The sequence below is a fragment of the Sorex fumeus genome, unplaced genomic scaffold (assembly GCF_029834395.1).
Source record: "Sorex fumeus unplaced genomic scaffold, SorFum_2.1 ptg000122l, whole genome shotgun sequence".
Classification (NCBI taxonomy): Eukaryota; Metazoa; Chordata; class Mammalia; order Eulipotyphla; family Soricidae; genus Sorex; species Sorex fumeus.
Window position 1 is genome coordinate 16019339 of NW_026606179.1, and position 12263 is coordinate 16031601.

General features: G+C 51.4%; 1 protein-coding gene across 1 annotated transcript in view; it reads right to left on the minus strand.

Moving 5' to 3' along the window:
- The window catches only part of LOC130044373 (zinc finger protein 45-like), a 203019-nt gene that overhangs the window by 137176 nt on the left and 53580 nt on the right, over positions 1 to 12263 (minus strand). The gene's annotated exons all lie outside the window — the stretch shown is intronic.

Below are 12263 nucleotides of genomic sequence, written 5' to 3' on the forward strand. Positions count from 1 at the left end.
ATAGGGCCCTACCTGCCCAGGGCCCCAGAGACCTGGCAGAGAGCCAGGATCATGAGGGCCGTGGAGGAGGGGAAACTGAGGCCCAGGAGGCTGCTGGAGGCAGCCAGAGACAGACAGATGAGCAAGATGTTGCTGTTATTATGGGGTTTGGAAGTGAGGGGGGGAGGGGTTTTTTTCCCCATTTTTGGTCACATCTGGCAATGTTCATGGGTTACTCCTGGCTCTGCACTCAGGAATTACTCCTGGTGGTGATCAGGGGATCTGATGGGATGCTGGGGATTGAACCTGTAAGGCAAGACTATTCCTGCTGGACTATTGCTCCAGCCCAGCTGTTATTATGATTCGATTTGATTTTTGTCTTTGTACCATACCAGTGCTGCTCAGGGAACCTGGTGTGTGTGTGGCGGGGGGGGGGGGGGGGTGAGAAACGGGAAACGGGGTCAGCCATGCGCAAGGCAAGTACCTTAAGCCTTGAACTATCTTTCTGTCCCCCCCGGTTTTTGTCCTTTGTCTTGGAGCCACATACGGCCACTCTGAGGGACCAGAGGGTGCCAGAGAATGAACCCAGGGCCCAGTGCATACCCCTGCCCTTTTGAGCCACACCCCAGGCCCTATTGTTAGTCCCATTAGTATCACTGCTCCCATTATTGTGCTAATGTGACTGCCATCCTGATTCATAGTTGTCTGCATTGAGATGTTGGGTCCTCAGATCCTCCTAACACAAGCCGTTTTCATCAACCCCCAGTATTCCAACTCAGTCATCTATGCAAGTCATGTAGCAGTGACAGACAGGTATGAGAGTAGTATGCTGAAAGCCCCCCATCCAGCTGTTTCAACTCCTCACTAGAACATGGGGGACCCTGGGAAGACAGATATGCCATGGGGGGCACAAATAGTCTTAAGGTAGCAGATTTTGACCCACCAAATCTGAAAGTATCTCTATATCTTAACAACTATTAACTACTGATCTCGAGGCCCAAATTAAAAAACAAAAAAAAAAATCAGAGGCAGGGTCGGGTGGCAGGGAGGGGGTAGGGGTGGTGGGAAGGACACTGGGATCAGATGGTGGAGAATGGGCACTGGTGGAGGGATTCAAATCATTGTATGACTGAGATGTAAGCACGAAAGTTTGTAAGTCTGTAACTGTACCTCACGGTGATTCAATAAACAAAATTACAAAGAAAAAAAAAAACAAGGGTCTGAAAGGTCCTAAGGCGCTGGCCTTGCATATGATTTGATGGTTTGATCCCCAGCACCACATATGGTTTTCTGAGTCCATCAGGAATGATTCCGGAGTGCAAAGCCAGAAATAAACCCTGAGCACCACCAGGTGTGCCCCTGCCCACCCACCCCCAAATTAAAAAAATATCCCAAAACTAAACCCAGGGCCTTGAGGCACAACTGTGTCCAAGGGCTACTGGGAATTATGGTTCAATTACCTAGAATCGCAAGCCTTGCTAGGAGCAGCACCTCCTCACCACACCCCCGTCACTTGGTCTCTCCCGCCTGGGCACAGCAGAAATGTCCCCAGTTTGGAAAAGTTCATGACCCAGGTCACTTCCCCAGAGCTCCCAGACTCCCAGGTGCCCAGGGACGCCCCATGCTGATAAAGAATTGGAAGGGCAGGCCCAGGGGACAGGGTAGGACATTTCCCCAGCCTTAATTAGAAGCCCACACTCAAGCTTCATCAGAGGTGTGATCAAATGCAAACCCAAGGAAATAAGGAAAGACACCCCCTTTTTGCATGCTCCGAAGCTAGCCAGCTGGTCTGTCCCTAGACTGCCACTTGTCGTGGGACCTAACCAATTTCCTCTTTCCCTTCTCAGTGGCGTTCATGATTCAGGACAGACGTTCCCACCAACATCCGTCTTACAGAAGCCAAGTGCTGGCTTTAAGGGGGCTACTCCCAAAGGTGGAAACTGGAAACAGGGGAGGTTGGGTGCAGTTTCTCCTGCTGGAGCAGTGAGAAATTGGAGGAGCCCCAGCCCTGAGTCCTCAAGGACCCAGGGTGTCTGGGTCCTCGAGAAGAGGAAAGGTGGGAGAGCAGTTCCCCTGGCGCCCCAAAGCCTGGAGTTGGAGGAGGGAGTGGTTCTTCTACTTCGTGACTAGAAAAGCCCAAACCCCAAAGGTCTGCTGATAATGGGCTGGGTAAACAGGCCGGCTGCCTTGCCCAGTGAGAGGCTTTCTAGATAAAGGATTGGAAGGGCAGACCCAGGGGACAGATTAGAACATTTCCCCGCCTTTAATTAGAAGTCCACACTCAATCTCCGTCAGAGGTGTGATCAAATGCAAACCCAAGCAAATAAGGAAAGACACCCCCTTTTTTGCATGCTCTGGAGCTAGCCAGCTGGTCTGTCCCTATGTCCCTAAGGTTGCCATTTGTCTTGGGACCTAACCAGAGTTTCCTCTTTCTCTTCTCAGCTGCGTTCATGATTTAGGACAGACGTTCCCACAAACATCCGTCTTATGTACAAACAGTGCCGAAAAACAGACCTTCCGGCACATCAATATGGGTGCTGTGTACCCCAGAAACAAGACGTTTTACTGTGTCAAAAGTTTTCTCTGCCTGAGTCATTGCGACAGCACTTGTGAAAGGGCTTACAACCCACCTGCTTCGTCTGTAGCTGCCAATGGTCCTATTTGTGCTAATGGAAAGGTGAAAGAAGGATGGGGCGTGGGCACAATACCAAAGGCCTGATATCTAAGACAGTATCATCCTTTGAGAGGTGAGGCCTCTGGGCTGTAGCCACGGTACAAAGGGGAGGGTGTTTGCCTTGCACATGGCCGATCTGGGTTCGATCCCCAGCATCCTATATGGTCCTCTGAGCACTGCTAGGAATAATTCCTGAGTGCAGAGCCAGAAGTAACCCCTGTGCATCACCAGGTGAGGCCCCAAAACAAAACCAAGCAAACAAAGAATGTGGACTAGAGCAATAAGACAGAGGGTAGGACACTTGCCTTGCACATGGCCAACCCAGGTTCCATCCACAGTACCACATATGGTCCCCTGAGCTCCATCAGAGTCAGGAGTAAGCCCAGAGCACTGGAAGCATGGCCCTAAACCAAAACCAACAACAACAAAAAAAATGGTGGAGTCTCTTCAAGCCAGAGAAGTAAAACAGAGTGTGAAGCATTTGCCTTGCCTGCGGTCCAATCCAGGTACCATGGCTAGTACTGCATGGTCCCACATGGAGCCTCTGAGCTGGGGCGATGCTCAAGAACTGAGCACAGGTTTGGCATGTGGGAGGCCCAGGCTCCATATCTGGCACCACATGATCCCCCAACTACCTCCGGGAGTGATGCCTGAATACTGCCACTTGTTCTCTGCCAAAGAGATACACCACATGAGGCTGGAGCAATAGAACAGAGGGCAGGGCACTTACCTTACATGTGGCTGACCCGAGTTCAATCCCCAGCACCCCCTAAGGCTCTTCGCTCCTGCCAGGAGTAATTCCTAAGTGCAGAGTCAGGAGTCACCCCTGAGCATCGCCAGTGTGGCCCCGAAACAATAAAAGAACAAAAACCAAAACGAGACAAGGATTTTCTTCCTGCTCCTTCACTCTGAGCAGGACCTGATGTTCTTGGGTGGGGGCACTTGAAGGACTCCCCAGCAGATACTAGACCTGAAGATTCCATGCTGGAAGGCTCACGGACCGTGCAGTGCCTGTGATGGAACTCAGCACCTCGTGCTCACCAAGCGCATGCTTCAGCCCCAACCCCTGGGAATTTTTCTTTAAAAATATTTGTTTCGGGGCTGGAGAGATAGCACAGCGGGTAGGGCGTTTGCCTTGCATGCAGCCGACCCGGGTTCGATTCCCAGCATCCCATATGGTCCCCTGAGCACCGCCAGGAGTAACTCCTGAGTGCAGAGCCAGAAGTAACCCCTGTGCATCGCCGGGTGTGACCCAAAAAGCAAAAAAAAAAAAAATTGTTTCTTTAGCTTCTGCACCTCCAAAGAAACAGTGACCAAAATACAAAGACAGTCTACAGAATGGGAAAGGATATTCGCCGAATACACATCTGACAAGGGGTTGATATCCAGGATATACAAAATACTGGTTAAACTCCACAAGAAGAAAACATCCAACCCCATCCAAAAATGGGGCAATGAAATGAACAGAAACTTTCTCAAAGAAGAAATCCGAATGGCAAAAAAGCACATGAGAAAATGCTCTACATCATTAATCATCAGGGAGATGCAGATCAAAACCACAATGAGATACCATCTCACACCTCAGAGACTGGCCCACATTCAAAAGAACAAAAGCAACCGATGCTGGCGCGGATGTGGCGAGAAAGGGACACTCCTTCACTGTTGGTGGGAATGTCGACTGGTTCAGCCCTTCTGGAAAACAGTATGGACGATTCTCAAAAAATTAGAAATTGAGCTCCCATTTGACCCAGCAATACCACTCCTGGGAATATATCCCAGAGAGGCAAAAATGTATAGTCGAAGTGACATCTGCACTTGTTTGTTCATTGCAGCACTCTTTACAATAGCCAGAAACTGGAAGAAACCTGAATGCCCAAGAACAGATGACTGGTTAAAGAAACTTTGGTACATCTACACAATGGAGTACTATGTAGCTGTTAGAAAAGATGAAGTCATGAAATTTACATACAAGTGGTACAACATGGAAAGTATCATGCTAAGCGAAATGAGTCAGAAAGAGAGGGATAGACATAGAAAGATTGCATTCATCTGGGGGACATAAAGTAACAAAATATGAGATTAATACCCAAGAATAGCTGAGATCAGCACCAAGAGGATTACTCCATAGCTTAGTGGCCAGTCAGGCATTCTAGAGGAAAGGGCAGCTCAGATAGAGAAGGGAACACCAAATAAAGGGTGTTTGGAGGATCCTCCCAGGAGGGGAGATGCATGTCAAAAGTGGACTATGGACTGAACATGTTTGCCACTCAATGCCTCTTTTACAGACCACAAAACCCAAAAGGAGAGAGAGAACACAGGGGATTGCCCTGCCACAGAGGCGGGGGGGATGCAGGGATGGGGGTGGGGGGGATATTATCCATGGTGGTGGAAAATGGGCACTGGTGGAGGGATGGGTATCTGATCATTGTATAATCAAACCCAAGCACAAAAAATTGTAAATCTACAACTGTACTCATGGTGTTTCACTAATAAAAAAAATTTTTTTAAAAATTTGTTTCTTTATTTTTTACAGTTGCCCGTGACAATTGGTTACAGACATTCAATGTGCCAACACAAGTCCCACTGCCATTGCACCACCTTCCCGCCACCACCAGGTCGGGAGTTTGCTTTGACTGTGAGAATGTCCCTGAGTTGCAGTGGCACTTGGAGCTTCCTGCCCCTCTCACTGCCAGGGTCCCTCTGCCTCCCCGGGCGGAGTCTATCTCCCGGAAGTGGGAAAGCAGCTGGTCACAGCTGGGCACAGAGACACCCCTGCCGAAGAACCCGAGAGATTCTCTGAGACCAAGAAGGCCTGGAGGTCGGACTACGTGTCTTTTATTGGGGGACATCCCTGACAGTGCTCAGGAGCTGCTCCCACTCTGGAAGCTGCTCACCACAGTGCTCAGGGGACCGTGCTGTGCCAGGGATAGAACCCAAGGCCTCACACACGCAAGGCAGGGCTCTCTCTCTCTGAGCCACAACTGCATGCTCTTGGGCTGGGAGATAGGACAGCAGGGAAGGCATTTTCCACGCATGAGACCAACTTCAGTTCCATTCCTGGCACCGCCCATGGCCCCTGAGCACTGTCAGAAATGATTGCTGAACAGAGAGCCTTGAGTGATCCGTTGGCCTGGCCATGTGTGGCCCCAACCTCCCCCCCACCTCCACCCCTCCCCTAAAAAGAAAGAACCAACCAAATGTATGAATATATGTTCTTTCCAACCATTGAGTTTCTGGGGTGGTACAGCAGTGGGACCTGCATGACACAGGGTCATCTGTGGACCTGGGAGGTGGCTCAGTGCTGAGGGAAACCCTAGATTTGACCCCAAAACCACACACTCAAAAAAAATAAAGTGACAGGGGCTTTCTGTCACTTTGCTTATCTTTTTCATAAACTGGCCTTTATCTTTTTCATGCCCAATGGCTTGAAATAACAAAATGGGTGGCTGAAAATAACAGGAACCGATCAACAATCCAAGGGCAGGACTTTAATCACTAAGGTGCCAGGACAGTAGAGGGCCCTCCACCCCACCCTCCTTTCCCCAGAGTTGCTAGGGATCCGCCGCCTGCACATGAATCTGCCCTGAGCTGGATTCTTAGAAGGACACCAGTCACCTCAGTTGACAGCCTCCGTAAAGTCATTGTCACAGCCCCATTTCCAAATAAGGCCATGTTCGCTTGCTCATGGGCTCATTGTTCACGCCTCCCCTTCTCCCATGTCTGGGGACCAGTCAGGGATGGGCAGAACACACTTCAATGGAATTCTTTTTATTTTTAATTTTTGGATCACACCCAGCTGTGCTCGAGACTTAACTCTGCCTCTGCACTCGGGGATCACTGTGGGCAGGCTTGGGGGTCCATATGGAAGCTGGGGATCGAACCCAGGTCTGCACCAGGCCAATGCCCTCCCCACTGTGCCATCTTTCTGGCCCTGGGACAAGAATTCTTTCATCTGTTAGGCAACCCTTTAGTTCCTGATTTCATTTACACTTTTGCAGTGACACAGAACCCAAGCTGAGGGACAAACTATCTGAGAGCCCATCTCTTCTGCATGAACTCCAGTTCTCACCTCCCCAAGACCCCCCCTTTTTCCCCATTTTCACCTCTGGCATCCCCCACCCCAGCAAAGCCAGAGACAGAGAGGGCCTGGGGGAGGGGAAGGCAGCATGGAGAGGGGTTGGGGGCTTCTAGTTCCTAGTCCATCCCCCTGCTCCCCCACCTTAGGCAACCCCAAATCCTGACCCCCATCATCACAGGCAGGTCCTCCCGAGCTTCTTTCATTTCTTTTCATTGCTGTAACAAATGACCATACATTTATGGGCTTAAAGCAACAGAAATATGGTTTTGCTTTTTTATTGGGGGGTGAAGTGGGGTGGGGGCCCCCGTTGGTGCTGAGGGCTTACTTCTTGCTCAGCACTCAGGTGTCACTACTGATGGGACTCAGGGGACCCTAAGGGGTGCTGGGAATGAACCTGGGTCAGCTGTGTGCCTTGCCTACTGGACCATCTCTCAGGCCAGAAAATGTATTCTCATACAGCACAAGAGTTTAGAAATCTGCATGAATCTTGATAGGCCAATTCAAGGTGCTGGCTGGGCATCCCCCGAGGGAGACTCAAGGGCCTCATGGTCCTCTGACAGTCATTCCTGACTTCTTTGCTCTCTGCCTTGGAGCCAACAGTGAAGCCCTTTCTCTCCGCTAGGGCCCCCGCCAGATGCTGGGGCTCTACCCATCCCTGCAGTGTGCGGGCCTGACTGTGCAGGGTGTGGGGGACACCCCGTGTCAGAGGTGAAGCCTCCGGAGTGCCAATCCTGTGCTCTGCCACCTGAGCCCCAGCCCTAGCATTTGTTGAGGGACCCCCAAGGCCAAGGAAAAAGCGTTGGCATGGAGTAGCGTAGACAGGCTGGGAAGGGTCCCTGTCTGCTGGGTGTGCAGGAGCTGAGGGGGTGTCCCTAGGGGAGCCCAGGCTGGGTCTCCCACAATAGGTACACATATACATTCACACACGGACACACACACACACACACATATACATGCACATATGCTTACACACACAGATTCACACATACGCATATAAACAACAAGCACATACATGCACACACAGACACGTACACACATACGCGCACAAATACATGCATGCATGGACACATGCACACATGCATGCACACATGCAAGAACGCACACAGGCACACACACATGCAAACACATGCATGCGTACAGACACACGCAAACACACACGCACACATAGACGCATGCACACATGCACACATATGCACACAAACACACACACAGATGCCTGCACATGAACAGACACAGGCACTCACACATGCACACACAGACACCCCCCACACACACACACTCTCTCACCCACTGCCTCTGTGACCTCACTTTCCTTGAAGTCAGCTGATTCCCTGTCAATCTCTCTGTCCCTCTCTCCTCTTTCTGTTCCTGTATCTCTGTTTCCCCCCGCTCCTCATCTCCCTTCAGCCTCTGTGCCACCCCCGTGCCCCCCTGTTTCTCACTGTCCCCCTTTGCTCCTCTCTCTCTCTCTCTCTCTCTCTCTCTCTCTCTCTCTTCCAGTCTGCTCTCTCTTCCAGCCAACCTCCTTTGCTTTTTCTCTCTTCCCCACTTCTCTCCCTGTCTCTGACTCTGTCTCTGTGAGAATCTTTCCTCTCCTCAGAAACCCCTGAAACCTGGGGGGGCCTCACCCAGGACCCAGCAGAAAGAGTTGTCAGGCTCAGGGCTCAGGTGAGTCATGGCAGGAAGTGGACATTCCTGCCCCCAGGTCCTGTTCCTGGCCTGTCCCTCCCCGTACACGTCACTGGACCTCCCTGAACCTCTCTGGCATGTGTCACAGGAGGAACTGAAAGAACGACTCAGAAAGACACACACACACAGAAACAGTGATTTGGCACAGCCGAGCCGGCCCTGGGCTGTCTCCCTCCTTCTGAAACTGAAGGAAGAAACAGCGGCTGTGCTGACTACAAGTGGTAGCTCCTGGGCGGCAGACACAGTTGCCCTCAAACCAACCCAGCTCTCCTCCCGCGCCCCAAACCTATTTCACAACTGAGAATAGCAAGGACAGGCCAGGTGACCAGGGCTAAGCGGATCACAAGCCCAGCAGGACCCTACACCCCATCTGCTACCCCTCAGGATTCCCCCCTTGCCCATGCTAGCTGTGTCCTGGCCTCAGTCCACGCATGGGTCAGGCTCCCCAACGACCCCCCCCCCCCCCGACTTCCCCAGAAGGAACAGCCACTCAGGGCAGGATTTTGATCTTATGTTGACCGGACTGGGCTGGGCAGGCACCATGGGTGTGTCCCCTTAGCTCTCCAACTCTAGTGGAGGGAGAGGCCCTGGTTAAATTCACTGTCCAGCCCAGGAAGGTTAACTGATGAGCCCCCAGCCACACGGCCAGTGAGCCCTGGGATGTGAGTCCATGAACCATCCAGTCTGGTGCCAGGCCCTCTCCCACCCCCTTTCTCTTTCTTCCCTTCCTCCTGCCCCCACCTTTGGCTTCTGTTAAGATCAGAGGGGGTCGGCCAGAGAGAGAGACTACAGCAGGTAAGTCACACTTGTTTAATCCCCAACACCATACAGAGTCCTCTGAGCACTGCCAGGCATGATCTCTGACACAGACCAGAAGTCAGCCCTAAGCACAGTGCGAGGAATCAGCCCTGAACATGTCAGGTGTGGCCCTCAAGCAAACAAGGTGCTAATTTAAAAAACAGATGGGGGGGGGGCTGCAGCAGAGCCATAGTCCAGCAAATAGGGTGTTTGCCTTGAACATGGTTGACCTTTGTTCTATCCCCAGCATTCCATATGAGAAAAGTTACTCCAGGAGTAATTCCTGAGTGCAGAGCGAGAAGTAACCCCTGAGCATCTCCAGGTGTGACCCAAAAAGACAAAAAAAAGGTTAAGGGGGTCACACCATATACAGTCAGTTGAGGTGTGCGTCGAGATTGTGGTACTGGGAGGTTTTGGGGATCACACAGACAGCAGAGCCACCAGGATCCAACTCATGGTCTCACGCCTGCAATGCTGGGGTGCTTTCACCAGCCCCAGTCCTGGCCTCCTCAGTCTTGTATTAAGAGCACATCTGTGGACCATGCAATGCTGGGCGGGCAGGGGGTGGGGGGGCTCCCACACGCAAAGTCTACGATCCAGTCCTGTGAGTCATTCCCAGGCCTCTTTTTTGAAAATAGGGGCCACACCCAGCAGTGCTGAGGGCATCTCAGGGCCACTTGGAAGTGCTCAGGACTGACTCCTGGCTCTGATAGCGCTCTGAGATCATCAGGGCCTCTGGGCAGGGTTCGGGAGGCCAGGTGGTGCTGGGGCTCGAACTCAAGGTTTCCTGAATTAGCTTGGAGGTGCTCTCCCACTTGAACCATCTCCTCACAGCAGGTTCTGAAGCATGAGGCTGTACAGTCAGGGTATCCCCTCAGGGATTCTGACAGCGGCATGCCACATACCAGGTCACCTTTCCTCTCTGCTCTCCCCCACCGCAACCAGACCACCCAGCCCCGGGGCGCAGCTGGCATGCCATCTTGGCACGTCATCTTACCCTATGATGTTCTCACGACAGGATCGCCTGAGGACACAGTTCTTAGCTGTGCCCAGTCCTCATGCAGCACAGGGCAGGGCAGCCTTTTCAAAAGTGGAATTCTAGGGGCTGGAGCAATAGCACAGCGGTTAAGGCGTTTGTCTTGCATGCAGCCAACCCTAGTTCAAACCTCAGCATTCCATATTGTGCTCTCCCAAGCACCACCAGGAGTAATTCCTGAGTGCAGAGCCAGGAGTAACCCCTGTGCATCGCCGGGTGACCCCCCTCAAAAAAAGTGGAATTCTAGGGCCAGACATGGCTCTACAGGCTGGAGCCCCAATTTCACCACTGCAGCACCACAGCACTGCATTCTACCACACAGCACTGCCAGGAATGGCTACTGAGCACTGCTAGAAGTGACCTGGAAAAAAATGTAAAAAATAATGTGGAACTGGAGAGACTTTAGAATAGCGGGGAGGGTGCTTGCCTTGCATGTGACCAACCTGGATTCAATCCCCAGCATTTCATATGACCCCCTGAGCACCACCAGGAGAAATTCTTGAGCACAGAGCCAGGAGTAACCGCTGAGCTTCACTGGGTGTAGCCAAAAAAAAAAAAAGTTATAGGGACCGAGAGCATAGCACAACCCTGTTCATTGCATAATTGAAGTTCTGGAGTGGGTCCTAGTCATCCCCTCACGATATAAAAGGGATGTTTTTGGGGATTTTGGGGTGGGTTTGACCACACCCAGAAGTGTAGAGGGGTTACTTCTGGCTCTGCACTCAGGAATCACTCCTGGCTATGCTCAGGGGACCATATGGGAGGCTGGAAGTTGAACTGATGTTCGCCATGTGCAAGGCAAATGCCCTACCTGCTATACCATCACTCTGGCCCTCCATAAAAGAAATATTTCTTTGAGTCATTCTTCAATTTTTTCCCCCTTAGCTCTGTACTCAGTATTGAACCCAGGTTAGCCGCATGCAAGAAAAGCGCTCTACCTGCTGTGCTATCACTCAGGCCCTCTCTCTGGGACTTTTTTTTTTGCTTTTTGCTTTTTGGGTCACACCCAGTGATTCTCAGGGGTTACTCCTGGCTCTGTGCTCAGGAATTACTCTTGACAGTGCTTGGGGGACCATATGGGATGCCGGGAATTGAACCCAGGTTGACTGTGTGCAAGGCAAACACCCTACCTGCTGTGCTATCACCCCAGCCTCTGTGGTACATTTTTTTCCGGCTTTTTGGGTCACACCCAGAGATCAGGGGTTACTCCTGGCTCTGCACTCAGGAATTTCTTCTGGCATTGCTCGGGGATCGAACCTGTGTTGGCCGCATGTAAAGCAAATGCCCTACCTGCTGTACTATCATTCCGACCCCTCTTTGGGACTTTCTTATTGCAAAGTTATTAGCTTCTATAAATTATGAAACCTACGGACCCTCCCTCTCCTATCTAAACCATTTGGGAAGAATGACCAAAGTTTTTCTGTAGTTGTACCCACCTAAAACTGAGCACCCCTCGCGCCCCTCTCCCCATCTTCATTCACATCCTTCAATCAGATTTTGTTGTCCTCATTTTTTTTTAATTTTTAAAATGTAATTGGGGGGGTGGGTTTCCTTTGGAGCCACACCCGGCAGTACTCAGGGCTTACTCCTGGCTCTGGACTCAGGGATCCCTCCTGATAGGTTCTGGGGACCATACAGGGTGACAAGAATTGAACCTGGATTGGCCGTGTGCTAGGCAAACACCCTATGGCTCAGTTCTATTGTTCTCAGTTGATATATCACTGCCTGACAGCAGAGATTAGATAATCCAATATCCGAACGACAACTCCCTATTGTCACTGGGTCAGCTGAGGCCCCAGCCTTGGACCTGAGCCCAGCTCAGAGGAGGTCCAAGTAGGTCCTTGGTCAGCTGGCAGGTAGTCCTGTGGCCTCCTCAAGCTCAGACAGCACCTGGCCCGGCTGCTGATTGGTCCAAAGTCTCAACTGCTCCATGTTTTGAATTCTATTTTACACAAAAAACAAACCTTACAGAACTTTGCAAACACAGAGAAAAGGAGACAGAATGACAT